Below are 18,231 nucleotides of genomic sequence, written 5' to 3' on the forward strand. Positions count from 1 at the left end.
GCACAGAGGATATACGAGAGTAACTCTTTCTCCTCCTCCCCCTCCTCCGCCTCCTCTCTCTCACTCTTTCTCTCCTTTGATAATATAATATTTGCTTGTATGGCAGTGTTGGGCAAGTACGTGAGTACCTTTGTATGGCAAGAGAAAAGAGAGAGAAAGAGAGAGAGAGAGAGTGGGGAAAAAAAAAAGTTGCGAGAGCGTCGCCGAGGAGGGTAATCTGCGAATGTGTTGACGTAGAGGTTTCGCTTTTTACTTTTCAGTTGGATGGAAAAGAAGGCGGAGCTGTTTCGGCTAGAGGCTTGTTCACTCCGCCACCCGCACGCTAACTGAGCTCGAGGCAGACTGCTGAACACGTCCCGTGGTAGACCTTCTATACTCTCTCTCTCTCTCTCTCTCTCTCTCTCTCTCTCTCTCTCTCTTCCACCCCTTCTTCTTCTTCTTCTTCGTCTTCTTCTTCTTCCAGCCATGCTACTTCATCTCCTAATTTTCCCCTTTTGCAAAAATACGATTTATAAATATATACTCTCTCTCTCTCTCTTCTTCTCCTTTCTCTTCTCGCTCTCTCTCTCTCTCTCTCTCTCTCTCTCTCTTTTTGTATATATATACATATATGTGACTGGTAAAAATGTCTTGATACACACACACACACACACACACACATATATATATATATATATATATATATATATATGTGTGTGTGTGTGTGTGTATATAATATATTAATATATCTTATATTATATATAATCTATAAATATATATATATATAATTATATAATATTATTATATATATATATATATATTATATTATATTATTATATAATAATAATATATATATATATGTCATGTATGTATATATGTGTGAGTTGTGTATATACATATATCTTATATGATATATATATATATATATATATATATGTATATATAAATATATTATAAGTATATATTTATAATATATATACGTATATTCGAAATATCACTTTTTGTCATTCTTTATGCTTAATTACATTCTCTCTCTCTCTCTCTCTCTCTCTCTCTCTCTCTCTCTCTCTCTCCTCCGTCTTCCTCCGCCCGCGTTACTTCAACCTCCTTTGTCTTTATTAAATTGGAGAAATTACGCCGTGACATATTTCATATCTGTGACCCTGTCCAAACCTCCCTATTTTTATTTCAAATTAGTTTTCGTTTTGTTTGTTATGCAAATTATTAGGTGGAATTTAACATGGGTTTGATCTCCAGCGTGCCCCCGCGCGTCTGTTTGACTCCTTTGCAAATATTCGTCGTACTCAGTATGTTTTGTTTTGCTTTTGTTGCAAATATTCGTCGTACTCAGTATGTTTAGTTTTGCTTTTGTCGCAAATATTCGTCGTACTCAGTATGTTTAGTTTTGCTTTTGTCGCAAATATTCGTCCTATTCAGTATGTGTGTGTTTTGCTTTTGTCGCAAATATTCGTCGTATTTTGTGTCTGTTGACTTCGTTGCAAATATTCATCGTACTTAGTATCGTATTCAGTCTATGTGTGTTTTACTTTTGTTGTAAATATTATTCTTATTATGTGTCTTATTTTTTGCAAATATTCGTCGTATTCTGTACGTGTTTGTTTTACTTTGTTGCAAATATTCGTCTTATTCATTATATGTACTGTTTTATTGTGCTGAAAATATGCTTCGTATTCTAGTATATGTCCGTTTTACTTTTGTTGCAAATATTCGTCGTATTCAGTATGCTTTTGTTTGACTTTGTCGCAAATATTCGTCTCTCAGTATGTGTCTCTTACTTCATCCTGGTTCTGTTTTACTTCGTCGCAAATATTCGTCGTATTCAGTATTATGTTCGCAACACGTGGCTGTATGTGTATTTATTTAGTATGTCTCTAATTTTACATTTTTGTACTTTCATGAATTAAACTACAAATGGTCCACCATTATTGAATTCACTGTACCTTGGGAATAACTTACACCAAAAAGCGATTGCACTTGAGAAGCGCACTTACTCAGAGGGGGATTTGAACCCATGCATTCAGTCGCTTTCTTCCATGTACCATTCCTAAAAGGCACTGGTTCGAATACAAAAAGCGCCTCGGTGGCATGATCGGTTTGGTCTTGGCCTGCCACCTCGGTGGTCGCGAGTTCGATTCTTGGCCATTCCATTGAGGGGTCAGAGATGTGTATTTCTGGTGATAGAAGTTCACTCTCTGAATAACCGCTAGTTCCATGCAACGTCAAAACACCACACAAACTGTTTCGAATACCTTCTGCTGGAACAGTTTCATCTGAGGAGAAAAGTCAAGTGACAGTAACGCTTTTCTCGTATGTCTAGTCTTCTGATGAACAGCTGATGCAACGATGAATCTGATAAACAGCTGAATGGCTAACCATTTAAAAAAAAAAAAAAAAAAAAAAAAAGGCAGCGTCGCTGTTGGTATATGAAACCCTTGACCATCGGTGGTCATGGCCCCAACAATATCATTCTGTTTTATGTCTATATAGAGCACGTCTCTCTATACACTTGTCGTCTAACTCTTTCAGCTCCAGATTCTCCATTAAAAATTAACAAGCTTCAAAAATTCGAGCACTTTGCTTTTGAAAAGCTGTGGAAGCGCTAATTGGCAGGAAATAGCAAATAAAAACAAATTCTTTTTCCGATCGGCAATGGCGACGGCGGAAAAATTTTGCTTTGCAACAGATGTGTCGTCTCAATATTCAACCATAATTACTTAATTCCCACCAGATTAGATACGGTGCTATTAGCCTCAGTTCGATGGATTTCTCACTGAACTCTCTCGGATAACGCGTAAAATCACTTAGGCACAATAATGTAAGCACGCGTCTTCATCAGAAAATAAGACTTCCGGATATCTTCAGATATCTCCATTACTTGTGAAGGGAGTGGCACCGTTAGTGCACCTTACATGGTGCACTGTAGGCATTACAGAGGGTCGTTTAGAGCGTCCAACTTTCTAACGTTCTACTTGCTGTTCAACCACAGTGGCAGAATTTTCGTAAATCAAATTAAATACTACCACGGTATCTACATAAGACACTCTAGAATTTTTGTGTATTAATACACATGCATCCATCCTTTATATATATATATATATATATATATATATATATATATATATATATATATATATTACTTACATATTATGTTATATTATGTTATATTTATATACATATTTCTGTATATATACATATATATGTTTGTGTTTGAGAGAGAGGGGGAGGGGAAGTATATCTTAGCTTAACCAGACCACTGAGCTGATTAACAGCTCTCCTAGGGCTGGCCCGAAGGATTAGATATTTTTCAAGTGGATAGGAACCAATTGGTTACCTAGCAACGGGACCTACAGCATATTGTGGGATCCGAACCACATTATATCGAGAAATTAATTTCTAATCGCCAGAAACAAATTCCCCAGATTGCATGTTGGCAGATCCGGGAATCGAACTGGGAACTACCGAATCGGAAGGCGAACACGTAAACCACTCGCCCAACGAGGAACTAAAGAGAGGTTTGTGTGGGGGGGGGGGAGGGCGTGGATGTGCGTAATTATTAATATAACATTAACCGATCAACAGTGTGAGCAAGCGCAGACATCTTTGCGAAATAAAAAAAAAAAAAATTACGTCTGAATGCTATTTTGGACGTTTTTCCTTCAAAATTTAATCGATCAAAACCTCACAGAAACCCTTTCTCTTTACAGCCACAATGCGAGTTTTGAAATGCTGTACTCCTTGTAGTTCCTGTTTTGTAATCGTGGAGTGACTCGACTGTAATCGGAACTCTCGTAAATTTCTAGATTTTGGTTTATTTGCGTCCCCATTCGTTTATATATCAATTATGTTCCATTTTATTTTCCATTATATTCGTATGATTTCCAGCTGTTAATAGCTGGTTTTTTTCTCGCTTTCTCACAATGCCCTTCTTAAAGATATCCATGTTGCTGAATGTCAAAATCCAGCATTCGAGTTCCTTCTCACTTGTCAGAAACATCACTAGTTTCTCGAATACCGAATTCTCTCTCTCTCTCTCTCTCTCTCTCTCTCTCTCTCTCTCTCTCATTCCAGTTCCTCGAACGTTTAACCTCTGTCTGTCATTCAATGCGACGATGCCAAAAGCCATTTGACCATTTGAACTTCAGGAGCCAAGTATTGCCCATGTGTGTATTAAAGTCATTACCTTTAGTTCCGCGCCAAGTTGCGTAACCACTTGCTTTCCCCGCTGACTGTGGTTGGTAACAGCGATATAATTGTTACTTGTTGCTGTTCATTGCATATGCATCGCTGTCGCCGAACGCGTTCTTCGACGAAGGTGCCGGCATGATAAATGGCGCCTCTCTCTCTCTCTCTCTCTCTCTCTCTAGGAGTTTAGAGAAGTAAGGAACAACAGAAGGTGGATAGAGGATATAAGTGTCACTGACCCTTACTTTAGCAGTATTAACATTAATTGGCGGCTGTCATCCTAAACCTACATTTTTTTTAACTTCAGTTGATTTTTGGATCACCTTCCATAAATTTGTGTATGGGAAGGAAAGCGACTTTCCTTTTATGTTTCATAGATAATTTCTCCATTGTCAGGTTATTTAAGGTTAAGGGCCATGTCACGTGCAATTTCAACTTTTTTTTTTTTCTATTGATATTTGGAAAGTCATCCCAAGCGATTTTATGAAGAAAAGAACATATCATTTTCAATTATATTCATTTTTATGCTTATTGTTCTTTTATTCAATATTAGCTATTAAAAAAAATATTACCCTACTTCTTATCTTTGACCATTAGACTTCTGTAATTTCAGAAGCTTGCCAGTTGCTTCCTTGTCTCAATGACATCTGCACCAAAAAGATAATTGACTAGACCTATAAACTATCAACGGTTGAGCCGTTTGCGACCTTTGTTTTCAGGGTAATACACTGGACGAGACGTCCCGGTAATATTTTTGGGCGAGTTTCGTTACTGAGAGTTTTGAAATTGAGATCTAAAAACAAAAATAAAGGAGGATATCTGTTCTTTAACGTCGGGATTCGAGCATATGTTAGGGAGACGCCAACGCTGCCCGGTAAGCATGGATAAAATAGTAGATTCAGCTCTCAACGCGGGTTACAAGCCGAGAAAAGTATTTCCTCTATTTCCCACTTTGGACATCAACGTTTACGGTAAAGAACTATATATGTATATATATATATATATATATATATATATATATATATCTATATATATATATATATATATATATATATATATATATATATACACACACACACGTAAATAGCCACATGAAAGGTGAAAAATCAAAGACCAGGTACCAAGCGCTTTCGTGTATTGCAGTTAGAACAGCTCAATCGACAAGTGCTTTATTTGTACACATGAATGATTTTAACCATAGTATAGACTGGAAAAATGCATCTGAGGTAATATTTTGTAACCATATTGTAAAAAGAAACATAATTGAATCTGCATTTATTAAGCATTTTAACGATCAACTTATGAATCTGAGTTCAGGTCTTTTTAAATTAGATAGTTACCTTTTTTATAAAATTGTAGGGAAATACAATGTCACCTTTTAGCAATAGCCTGTTATACTAACTGCAGTTTCAGTTCTTAAGCACTTTTAAAGTATTCTTACTTGTTTGGTAGTGACAATTTGTAATGATAATTTGCTTGTTAATGGCTTTGATCTTTGTTCTGTGAAATTTTCTTGTTTATGTTTCTATTTATTTATTTTACTTTGTACCCCGAAGAAGTGTACGCAATACACGATAGCGCTTGGTACCTGGTCTTTCATTTTTCACCTTTCATGTCGCTATTTACGTACATATTTGTCACGTGCTGTTTGGTGACTTATTGCTGATATATATATATATAATATATATATATATATATATATATATATATATATATATATATATATATATATATATATATATACTATATCTATATATATATTATCTATATATGATATATATCATATATATATATATATATATATATATATATATATATATATATGTGTGTGTGTGTGTGTGTGTGTGCGTGTATGTAGTATCTATGTATGTATATATGCGCAAGTATTTTCTCTGATAATTATGTTCTTTGTAAATTATCATTTGAATTGCAATCATGCTTTAACCATGTTGCGGTTTTAAATTTATGTCATTGAAAAGGTGAGACTTGCGAGTACAAATTGTTGGAAAAGAAATCAGTAATCGCAAATTTATAACTGAATATGCTTGCTTGTTTGCAGTAAAAATGCGTAACTATTTTTTCACTGTGGTCATTTTTATATTGCACTATTTACGTTATCAGAATGGCTTCAGCTGTCACTTTAGGTTAAATAATCAGCTCTGAAACCATTAAAAATACATCATTCCATTCACGAGGATATAGTAAAAATAAATCTACTCGAGGGAGAGAAGTTGAGGGGAGGGTGGGGATCTATTTATCTGTTGTGCCTGTGTTGGTTTGTACTACTACCATCGCCTCCTGCTGCGTTACGTACAATGAGACGCAGTTGACTGAATGAAAAGTCATGCTATGCCGCGACGTCATTCATTCCTCGAAGCTAATCGAAGGACACTGGTTCGAGTGTGACCCATTGCGTTCTAGGCCTTGAGTACGCGAGAACGCAGTTCCGTCCCGACGGGGTGGGAAGTCTGACGCATTGTGTATTTGTTTTCCCCGGGTGCCAGACACTCCCCCACAGACCCTGATGCGTATATCACCAAGATAAGTAGATGACACCACAGCATGGGGTGACCCAGGACTGGCTGTGTGAATGGTCTTGATAAGCTGCTGTGGAGTGTAGTTTATGCTGTTTTGTATTTCTTGGCTGTATCTTTCATAGATCAGGGAATTGCACTGCTGTGTTGTACCTTTCTGTAACTATAGTTTCAGGGTACTGGCAGTTATCAGATGTGCTGTGCGTTATGAAATGGCTGTGCATCGGAAGATTTTTCCTTGTAAGGTTTTTTTCCCAATGGAACTCTCCTCAGGCTTTCAGGTTTCTATTTGGCTGTGAAAAGTTTTTTTTTTTTTTTAAGAGAAATATTTCCACCCAGTGCTTTTTCACACGTACTACCTTGACTAGCATGACACTGTCCACCCCCATAACACCTCCATACCGTGTCTTCATCTCTTACAGATATTTGCGAGACTGGACAGCTACGGTTTCCCTTGACGCCACCTGAAAACGCCAAAATGATTGCATATTTCCTGAAAGGAGGTTACGAAATCGGTGTAGCGGGGTACGTCACTTTCACACCCTGGCAGTGGCACTCCTTGGTTCATTCTTTTGACTGTTTCGAACGTAAAGTCATTGGGTGCCTGATACCCAAATCCATCTTTACCGGTTTCCTGAGTGCCTAGCGACACACGAAAAGCTTTAGACGTTTAAATTGAGTTTTGTAGGATTCTTCTTCGTAAGATTGTGGCCTTCATAATTTTGTAGTTATTACAGTCAATCGATCACCGCCTATCTATCTATCTGTATGTTATATAATATATATATAGTATATATATATATATATATATATATATATATATATATATATATATATAATGTGTGTGTGTGTGTACGTACACACATAAATCATTGATAAACGGGTAAAGAATTGGTTCATTGCGAGTACGTATGTCCAATCTCTGCCCACCCGGAGGTCGGAAGGTGTTGAAACTGGAAGACGATTAACGACATTTGAGTGAATTTCCATTCCCATCACCCTGTTCACAGTATCTCAGAGATGAATGCCCTGCTCAGAGGTTAGACGTTCTAGCATAGATGTTCTCTTTCAGAATCTTAGGTGGAAACCCTTTCGTTGGTCATTCCATACACCGACTTGAGTCATTAACTGGGTGGAGTTCAACTCTTCCTTAAAGATCTCAATTTTCGTCATTGAGTGACCTAGTTGTCATTTTATCCCTATTTGCCTTTGCATTTGTTGACGTTCTTGGTCAGAACAATTTTTTTTTTCGTTTGAGAGATTAACACCCCAAATTAATATGAATGAAGACATATTTCAAGGTTTTTGATCTGTGATTGATACATGGTTTTAACAATAGTAAGGGAACCAGAAACTTGTAGTCTTATTTCTTCTTATAACTATCGTCTAGAATCATTATTAGTATTTAAAATGCATGTCTGCCTTACTTTAAATCACACCCCAAGAGCATTACAATATTTAAGAGTAGTGTATTGGTAGTAGTTATAATTTCCGCCTTTTCAAATAATTGGCAGTACAACGTTTATCGTTTCCAAATAAAATGTGTGGCAATGGATTCGATGACGGGAAAATCTAGAATTTTAATCGTTCGTGTTTATCTTGGGTTGGAAATCTGGCTCTGAAAAGTAATAAGCGACTCAAGATTAATTTCAGTTTTATCACCACAAGAGAAGTTGGACGTGTTCTTTTAATGCATAGCGAATATTCTCTCTCTCTCTCTCTGTTGGTGTCATGTACTTGCACCAGCTGCCGACGCACAAGTCTTCCCACCTACGTATCGACCCCAATATTTGACCAGTCCCGCCCTCCCTTCCACCACCACAACCTCCTCCTCCTCCTCCCTTTCTGTCCTTCCTTCCTCTGTCTGCCTCCCACCTACGCCCCCTCTTCCTCACCCCCTCTCTTTCTCCATCCCCTCCAACCTACCATCTAGCTTCCCTATCCCGTAACACAATTGCAAGGTCATCTATTTATAGATTGTGCGACCTCTCTCTCTCTCTCTCTCTCTCTTCTCTCTCTCTCTTTTAGCGTTTATAGTATTGCTCTAGGTAATGTAGACACACTTGCGTTGTATAGGCAATTAGATGTTACAATAAAGTTTTTTTATGCTGTAGGTTAATCCCCGTTCCGTGAGCTTTGGGTCTTACGTAAGCAGACGATAGGAAGAGAAAAGAGCCTTTGTGATATTACTGTACCCCCTGACCTTCAGTGCTTATGTAATTTCTTGTTAATTTTATCCATGTTTTGATTCCATAGCATAACAGTATTGTTTTAGGATTTCCTCATTCGTTTCTCAAAATTGTAGGTTGATTTAGCAGATTCTTCACAATGAGCGGTTCATGTTCCGTCGTTATTTTACCGGTATATATACTTGTATTATTTAGCATTTTTATTATTTACCACATTTCTTTTTTCATAAAACATGTATAATGACTAATTTATTTCTTAGGTATGTACTTATGATTCTCTATCAGTTTCTCCAGAATTTACTAATTTTGGTACCGGTTCTTCTTGTGACTTCTGTCGTTGTTATTTTCCTAACTCCATAAGCACAGTCCTTCTTTATTGATTTCCTCGTTATACGCTAACGTTCCGTAATAATAATTATCCTGGAACTTTCTGTGTTACCCCTCTTTGTCACTTTCCACTTTCCTTAGTGTCTCTTTCACTTCGCTGGCTTTCCATTACTTTTCATTATTGCGTTGACCTCCCGTGTACTTATTCTTTATTTTTCATTGCATTTGTTCGCAGTAAGGTCTTTGGCGCTGGATTATAGTTGATGATTAGAGAGCAGCGAGACAATTTTCAATGGTAATGACAGCGTTGATTGGCAATATTTCATTTCGGTTGACGTCTGATCATGTACCTGCTGTTGCCTGTATTGAACGCGATTGTTTTGGCTTTCTCATTCGCGTAACACATATACACGTATACTGCTCTTGTCTCCCTGGCCTCTTAACACAGAGGTTCAGAATGCAATACATCAAGGGGGGTGTGAACCCCCAGACAATGATAGGATGCGTCTAGAGGTAGTGAACTCGCAGTCTGGGGAGAATGGGTAGGTCAGGTAGCAGCTTAGATTAGTCATGGGGTTGCTAGGTATCCAAGTTGTCCCGTTAGACATCTCTGTCCCAAGAACTATATTTCTGTGATCTGGTCTGCTGGTCTTAATTGCTCTTTCAGAAATGGGGGCACTCCTTCGCTCGCTCTTTCCCAAGCCTGAAGGCATCCAGGTAAATAACAACAGGTAGAACGAAATGAACCAGGGGCTAACCAAAGCAGGCCCCGCTGAGCACTCACTTTTGATCGTGTGCCCTAGCTCTGGGGGTAGTCCTTTGTATCTGGCCTGGTCAAATGTGTGTGTCTAAGGTCACGAGAGACCTGGGCTTCAAGTCGCCCTCAGTTGCTAATGGAAAGCATATTGGATCAAGCTTAAATGCAGTTGTGCACATGCCATATTGGATTGGCAGTAAGTTTGAAATGAGCAATTAAGTGCCAGTGTCTGCTTTTCTCACTAAAATCCCTCATTTCCCTTTTATTTTCAAGATTTTCATCTTGCAACATATAAATCCCTTGTGAACACTTAGTATGTGTATTTCCCTTATGAATTATGTCCATTAAATGGGTTAATCTTTGCTCAGTGATATAGATTACAGCACATCACCATTGTGATAATTCACTGCAAGCGAGAGATCTTATACACTAGTTATTATCTGGGGAATCTATTTCTAGAAAGTGTTATCTGTCAAACTCGCCGTCCTGCCATCCATCTGGCTTAGAAGATTTGTGCCTTACTGTGACAGATTACTCAACGTGCAACATTCCAGGAAATGAAGTAATTGCAAAGAGTCCTTAGAAGTGACCCAGATCTGTTGTGCTAGTGATGTTAATTATCAGGAACTTACTCTATTTAGAACTAATTGAGTAAATTCCATATGCTGTGTTCAATAAAGTAATATTTTTGTACTGATTAAGTTTCAAATCGACGACCTACCATTAGTATTACTAGCTGACCTACCCGGCGTTGCCCTGGAAAACTGTGAATGACAGGCTATGGGTAAGCCTGTATCTCTATCTAACAATATTCAGACCTTTTATCGATTGTGTGAAATAAACTGCACAGTAAAATGGAGGAGAATTGTGCAAGGATCTGTCTTCAGCAAACTGTACGAATTCGTAGTGGATTTAGTATACATGAATGTACTGTTAACACACTACTGTACTTCCCTTGAGAAACTCCTTCCCTCTTCCCTCCCCCTTTACCCGTAGCCTATCATTCACAGTTTTCACGGGCAGCGCCGAGTCGGTCAGCTAGTATATTTAAGGCTATAAACCATCCTCGATCAAAGCCCTATCCAATCGTTTTTGTTTTGACTTAAATCCATCAAGTCGTTAAGCTGTGATTAAATAACAAACATACAGACAGACAAAACGTCCATTATAGTATGTAATTGGGTGCATTTCATGTATTAATTGGTATTTATGTATGTCCACAGTGAGTGCAAGTCAAGGCTTATTTTGGTAATTAGTTAATTAACATAATTGATCATGGGCAAACGCAAAAATATTTATAACCAACTGTTGAGCAAATGGTCGACCTTCTGTGGTGGAGACTTTCATAGTGTCAGCCACTTCATACACTAACGCAGAAGTAATACATGTGCTGAAAAGAAATTAGATTAGTCTTTTAACATCGTGCAAACACACTTGTGCTCTCTTGACATTGGTGCCATTTCTTTGCAACCCACTTCTTCCTCTCCATATATTCTGACCAAACTATCTCAGAAGACTGTGAACACACTTCTAACCTCTTGTGATCTTTGTATCATATCTTTGTTATATATGTATATTCCCGACATTGTCAACACTTCTTTTGTAAGTAATGCATGTCAGCTGTTTCCCCTTTCCATTTCCATTTCACATGCATGTATGTATAGTATATATGTGTGTAATTATATATTATATATATTATATGTGTTCACACTGTGAGGACGTTGTTGATGTGCATAGAACTTCCCAATGGGAAACGCCCTTCTTCCCTGTGGTCACAGCACCGGAATGCCACCTCTTTAACCAAAGCTTTGATGTTGCGGAAAGAATCATTGTTAATTGTTGCATCATTCTTTCCAACCTCCCCCCACTCATGTCCCTCCCCCTGATTCCCTTCCCGGAAGGTATTGTTGATCAACAAACGCTAATACCTTTAGGTGAAGAAAGGAAAAAGAAGAGAAAAAAAACCTTCGTCTGAATTCAGGCATGGAATTCAAAGTGATATAATACCAGGAAGAGTTGAATTGTGTCGTGAAGCTTTTACTTTAAAGCTTTATTCAACTATAATGACTTGGATTATCATCAGTTGACCACGATTGAGGCTCAGAACTAGAAACCAGTTGCGTTGTGGGGACAGAGGAAGGACTGAATCCTGGAATTCAGACTCATGGTCAGCTTTCTTTCGGAATTGTGATAGAAAGCTTGTTTCCTGTACTTCAAGGTAAAGGCTGGTTGTGAACTAATTGCAACCGTTCTTTAAAAAAAAAAAAAAAAAAAAAAAAAAAAAGGGTGAATCTGGCCCCCAGCCTCTCTCGCTCTCTCTCTTTATCTCTAATCCCTCTCTCTCTCTCTCTCTCTCTCTCTCTCTCTCTCTCTCTCTCTCTCTCTCTCTCTCTCTCCAGAGTGTTATTTTTATCCTTTTTTAATTAACCAATGATCGTCAATCGTAAAAATACTCTCTCTCTCTCTCTCTCTCTCTCTCTCTCTCTCTCTCTCTCTCTCTCTCTCTCAGAATTGTGCATGCGTGCATCATGTAAAGAATAGGATGATGTCACTTTCACTTACATCTGCTCTTCGTGGAAGAAAGTGATTGAATTTAGATTCATCCTTTTAATTATGTAACAACTCTTCCGTTTTAATGACTTTTTTTTTTTTTTTTTTTTTGAGATTTCTCGTTTCACACCAATTACGTTTTCAGACATCGTTTCATCATGGCGGTGAATGTGTAATTGATTTATTGAATAGATGAACTTAGGCAATAATATTATGAACAGAAACTTACAAAGCAAGATAAAGAATGTTTAGCTTCAAACAAACGCGTTGTTTATAATATATATATATATATATATATATATATTATGTATATATATATATATATATATATATATATATATATCATATATATATATATATATATATATTGTGTGTGTGTGTGTGTAGTATATATATAATGTGTGTATGTATGTATGTATGTATAACTGAATCAAGTTATACATACAAAACGAAAGTGAAACAATGGAATACCACTGTAAGGCCTATCGACTTCTTGTCCTTTACCAAGCAGACTGATATAAATATGAAAATAAGTTTACAAAGGAAGCTCGTATAAATGACAGCTGGGGATTATTAAGGGAAAATGTGTTGCTGGAATGCAACACCTGAAGAATTAAGAGACCTACCCAAAACAGGGGTACAATTAAAAGATCATACACGGAGGTGACTGACCACAAAAAATTGGTTACAAAAGTACAATTCAGTAAATCTCATTCTTATAAACTAACAATTTTTGCAAAGTGAACATTTTCGCACAAAAATAGATTAAACATACAGATACATAGAAAATATCCATAAGATAACTAATTTGTAATTAAATCAGTGATTTTACCTTTAAGGTAATTCTTAAACATTTTACTAATAAAAGGGTCCAAATAATATAAACCAGAGCTAAGGTTAAAATTACAATTGGAATCAAGTTGTATAATGGCGGATTCTAAAAGATTTCGTGAAAAATCTTTCGATCTTGAAGTCACTGAACTGCCGGTCCAATTTATCGCTTGAATGAATATTGCATTGGCTGCTTGACCAGTTTTGACACAGAATACTTATGCTGTTTAATTCTTACTTCTAAATCCTTGCTGCATTGCCCGATACAAAAAGAGGGGGAGTCCAAACGTTTAATTTTATATATTAATGTTGTTGCTTTACTTAGGGTCATTTTTTATTAGCATTCCTTTTAGTGTGTTTTTATAGAAAAAACAATGTTGACATTAAAGGATTTTAACCATGACTTTATGCTTTCAAAACTGCTGAAATGAGGCAAGCGAAGAATGTTCTTAGAAGTTTCTTTCTTCATGTTACTTTCACTGTAAAACTTGTTGTGGGCTTTATTATAGTAGATATCTAATATGTGTGAAGGATAACATAAATCTGTCCCTATTTTACTTATATATTCAATTCTTTCATCCAAATATTGGGGACTGGCAATGCTCATTGCTCGTAATAATATAGACGAAAAAATTGATATCCCTTGTCTGTTTGGGGGCCACCCTATGTTAAGGCTTAATGATGAAAGAAAATGTGTAAATATATGTGTTTAGGATCACTGTCTGCGGATGATAATGAATTCCACGTTTACACCTGCTTTCCTGTAGCCTAAGGCCACCCTCCCATATCACTGTCCCTTAAATAAGTATGCAGAATGAAGGTGTATTGATCCATTCTTCATGCTAACCGTCGTAATCCCCTTTTATGTTAGACCGTTATGGATAGTGTGTTATATATATATATATATATATATATATATATATATATATAGTATATATATATATATATACATACACAATGTCGAATCGCTGCCTTGTACAAAACAACGATGCCACAGAAGACATATTTTTTTTATGTAAAAATGCATGTGACGAAAATTACTTATATATATTATATATATATATATATATATATATATATATATATATATATATATATATAATATATATATTGTATTATTATTATATATATATATATATGTGTGTGTGTGTGTGTGTATGTGTGTGTGAATGGATTGGTGTATTTCTTTAGAAGTTTGCCCTTGAAACATTTAGTTTCGTATTTAGTGATGAATGATTGTAGGCGTTTAAATACAAATATGGTTAAAAATTTCAGTATATGAATGTTTGTGTTTTTAAGTACCGATTTTTTTTAATGAAAAGAGTAGGCATTTTACTAACTTAATTTTTAGCGTCGTTAACCGTTAATGTTGTAACGCAAGTCTATAATATGAATCGGGAAGTAATGCATAGAAAAAGACAGTTAAAGTATGATCAGTGATGTTCCACTTTCGAAGCGCAAATATCACATTTAAATGCTGACCTCGTAGACTAACAAACGAAAATGAAAAGAGAAAAGGGGGTGTGGGTTGGTGGTTGCTTTCCTGTTTGGGAGCGTGTCATCTGCACTATGTCAACAGGGAGGAGGTTGAATGGCTGGAATCAACTTTTGGAAGCCATCTTGCCTTATGTTGCATTTGCCATCCCTATTTTAGAGTTTCCGTTTTTGGGATGAAAGCTGCTCCCATTGCACCGGTTTCGATCTTGATTCAAAATGGATCGCTCGGATGGCTGACATCTTCTCATGGCCTTCTTAGAGGAAACATTCACGGGGCTGTTATTGGCATCTCTTGAAAACATCGTTTCATTCTTCAATACGTCCTCAAAGGAAATGATGTTGAGCAGAATACAGCGGCGTCTGCTCAGCTCTCTCTTGTGGATCCAGGGACCTTGTGGACTATATTTAGCTCCCCAACCAGCTTTGGCCGTGATGTACCAATCAATGTCTCCCTTGCCTGCCTGCCTCTCTCTCTCTCTCTCTCTCTCTCTCTCTCTCTCTCTCTCTCTCTCTCTCCTCTCTCTCTCTCCTCTCGCCGTCTTTACTTCTGTATTATTATATATTTGATCTATCTGTTGTAATTCAGTATTAACTAATGCGTACGTGCCCATCATGTGATCCCATGTTGATTTCAGATACTATGGCCTATAAGCAGTGTGCTCTACTCATCGTGGGTCATTATGGTTACGCTTTTATCGTTTTTGGTGCCCTGTGCTTCCTCCATCACGTTTGTTTGTCGAAGAGAATTTTTCCTATTGATTTGCTGGATTATTTGACTCGAACTGACTTGATGATGAAAGAGCAACGTCGTAGGGCAACGGAGAAGCTGAAGATTCGAAGGCTTAAGACTCCGTGGTACCCATTGTCTGATTGTGGAATCTAAATCATGATCATATATTCTGATACTCTTGGTGAAATTCTTCAAAAATGGAAAAAATAATAATATTACCATGTTCAGAGTATTCAAATGTCACTTTTGGTGATATGATGATTTGTAGTTTATTTTTTCATAAAAGTGTGGGAGGAGGCATGATGCCTTTGGACTACTACAGAATAGGGCCGTGAGGCCAAGAAGTTAGGGACCACTGGTTCACGTGGTAACGTAATGGAGGCAGGTCTGAATGAGTATGTACTAGTAAGGACAGAACGTCAGTTTTCTGGTATATGTTGTACTTCAAGGTCAAGGTATGAAGGCCAGCATATCAAAGTCTGTATCGTTGTAAAGTGTCAAACGTTAAGGTCAAGGTCAGCAGACCAAAGTCTTTAATGCTGTTGTTTCAAACGTCAAGTTAAAAAAGGTCAGCGTATAAATGAATGCAAGGTCTTACCAGATCTCGCATCTCGCATCAGCTTGTTGGACCAAAGTCTTCAACACTACAGACAACATTGTAACAGCTTTCGAAACTTATTGTGAGGCTTTGGACCTTTTTATGAAAGATTTGAAAATTAAGTTCTCTTAAGGGTTATTTTATTGAATAACCCGAATCTCCCAGGATATTTTATGATTTGAAAAATGCTCAAGGTACCAGTAGTTCAAGGTACCAGTAGGATTTAGAGCTTTATCTTGTAGTATTTGCTTCAGTGTGTCCAAAAACTCAGCCCGTTAAAAACTGTAAATTCTCCACCTTTCTCTTAAGGGGTTCGTGGGTCTCAAGAATTCTATTCATATTATAAGTTGGATTTTGAAGGTCGATATTCCCTCTTGCTTACGTTCAAAGGTCAATGAATATTTTCATTTAATATTCTAAGATAAGAGGGTTTGGAAAGGAAAATAATGTTCAGCCCTTTTTAGTAGGGCCTGCGGTTCCAAAAATATTCTCTCCTCAGTGAATTTGTTAAATGGTCTCACCGTTTTCTTTGTCTGATGGAGTTTGAAGGATAAGTCTTTTTACATTAGTTTTCTACCATTTATGCGAGTTTCCGGAGTCGTTAAGTTTTTCATCCATTGGAAAAAAGATGGAGATTTCATTTACATTTGAGTTAACTTAAATTTTATATTTTTTCTCCTGTAGTTTGATCAGTTTCTAAAAATATTCATATAGTACATAAAATAGATTTAACGGCCAGAAAAAAACTTTTAAATTAACATAATATAGAACAGAAGTTTATGTAAAATTTTGCGATCAATCTGAGGTGGGTTCAAAGACTTTAAATTACTGCATAATGAAAAAAAAGGAGTTGACGTATTCAAACGCTTTTAGTATCCCCAAATAGCTTAAAGTAATGAAACCCAATACCACTTGATTTGGATTCCAAACAAGTCCATATTTTTAGCCTTTTTTTAAATAAAGCTCAGTTACTTCTTGTCACTGCAATATTCTGTTCTGTTTTGTCTCTGCAATTACTGCTGAATGTTGAAGAAACATTTTAATATGCGTGTGATAAATTTATGCCAAAAGATTGAAGAAGAGAATCTAATATTAGAAGGTACGGTAGAGAAAAATGAAAGGGATCTTATCCGGAAGAAGACGAAAGAGCAAGTGTTATAGGAATCGGGAAAACGGAAGAATTTAGAAAATTCCTAACCTCGAAAGGATTCTTGTCGTTTTCATTCACGTTGAATATGTTCATGTTTACAAAATAAATTCACATGTTCAGTTGTACGGAGGAATTTTCATGCCGAGTCAAAATATTTCAGTTGTACAAGTAGGATGTCAATTATTAATGTTCATGTTTACTCTCCATGGGCATATATGGTTCCATTGTCTAAAGAAACTCCAGAGATGAGAAAGAGTTCATATTTTTGTGATGATTGTTTGGGAAAAGTGGAATACATTCTTCTTAGAGAGAGAAGCACGAACGCTACCTGTTTCAATTAAGGTACGAATGATCAGTAGATTTTTTGGTTCATGTTTAATAGAGTGAATATATATCTAGATCAAGAGGAACGCAAAGAAAATATAGTTTTAGTCGACTGCGGGTCATATAGTTTTTGTTATTTACTAACCAGTATAAATTTGGTGCGGGTTGTTCACATTTGCCGGATGTCAGTCTTCAAGATATATTTATTTTTCTCCCAAAAAATCAAAAGAAGGTACTCTTGTGTCAAGCGAGGTTCAGTAAATTCATTGTTTCTTAATCTTCAAACCTTTTTAAACTAGTTTTCATGGTTTTAGAGTAAGGATAATGAGGTCCATGACTTTTTTTTTCCATCCAGGTGTAAGGGAAGCTGACGTTTTGACAAGATTAACCCGTCTTTTTAATTGGAAGCATTTGAATGTAGTTCAGTTAATTCTTTTTGAAAATTCCAGTTGTCTTCGGATGATGTCCCGAGGGTTTCAGTGTTTGCTCACTATAAAATTGCCCCGTAGTGTTCGTAATAAATGTGACTAAGTCATTCATATTTCTGTACACCCGAGAAGAG

At 36.6% G+C, this 18,231-nt stretch overlaps 1 protein-coding gene across 1 annotated transcript in view; it reads right to left on the bottom strand.

Annotated features, from left to right (window-relative positions):
- The window catches only part of LOC135200377 (uncharacterized), a 431,815-nt gene extending 431,479 nt beyond the window's left edge, over positions 1-336 (bottom strand). The window contains exon 1 of the mRNA XM_064229004.1: positions 254-336. The gene's annotated coding sequence lies outside the window, so the exon portion shown is untranslated. The remainder of the gene's footprint in view (positions 1-253) is intronic.
- Between the last annotated feature and the right edge of the window lie 17,895 nt (positions 337-18,231).

The sequence above is a fragment of the Macrobrachium nipponense genome, chromosome 23 (assembly GCF_015104395.2).
Source record: "Macrobrachium nipponense isolate FS-2020 chromosome 23, ASM1510439v2, whole genome shotgun sequence".
In the NCBI taxonomy this organism is placed as follows: domain Eukaryota; kingdom Metazoa; phylum Arthropoda; class Malacostraca; order Decapoda; family Palaemonidae; genus Macrobrachium; species Macrobrachium nipponense.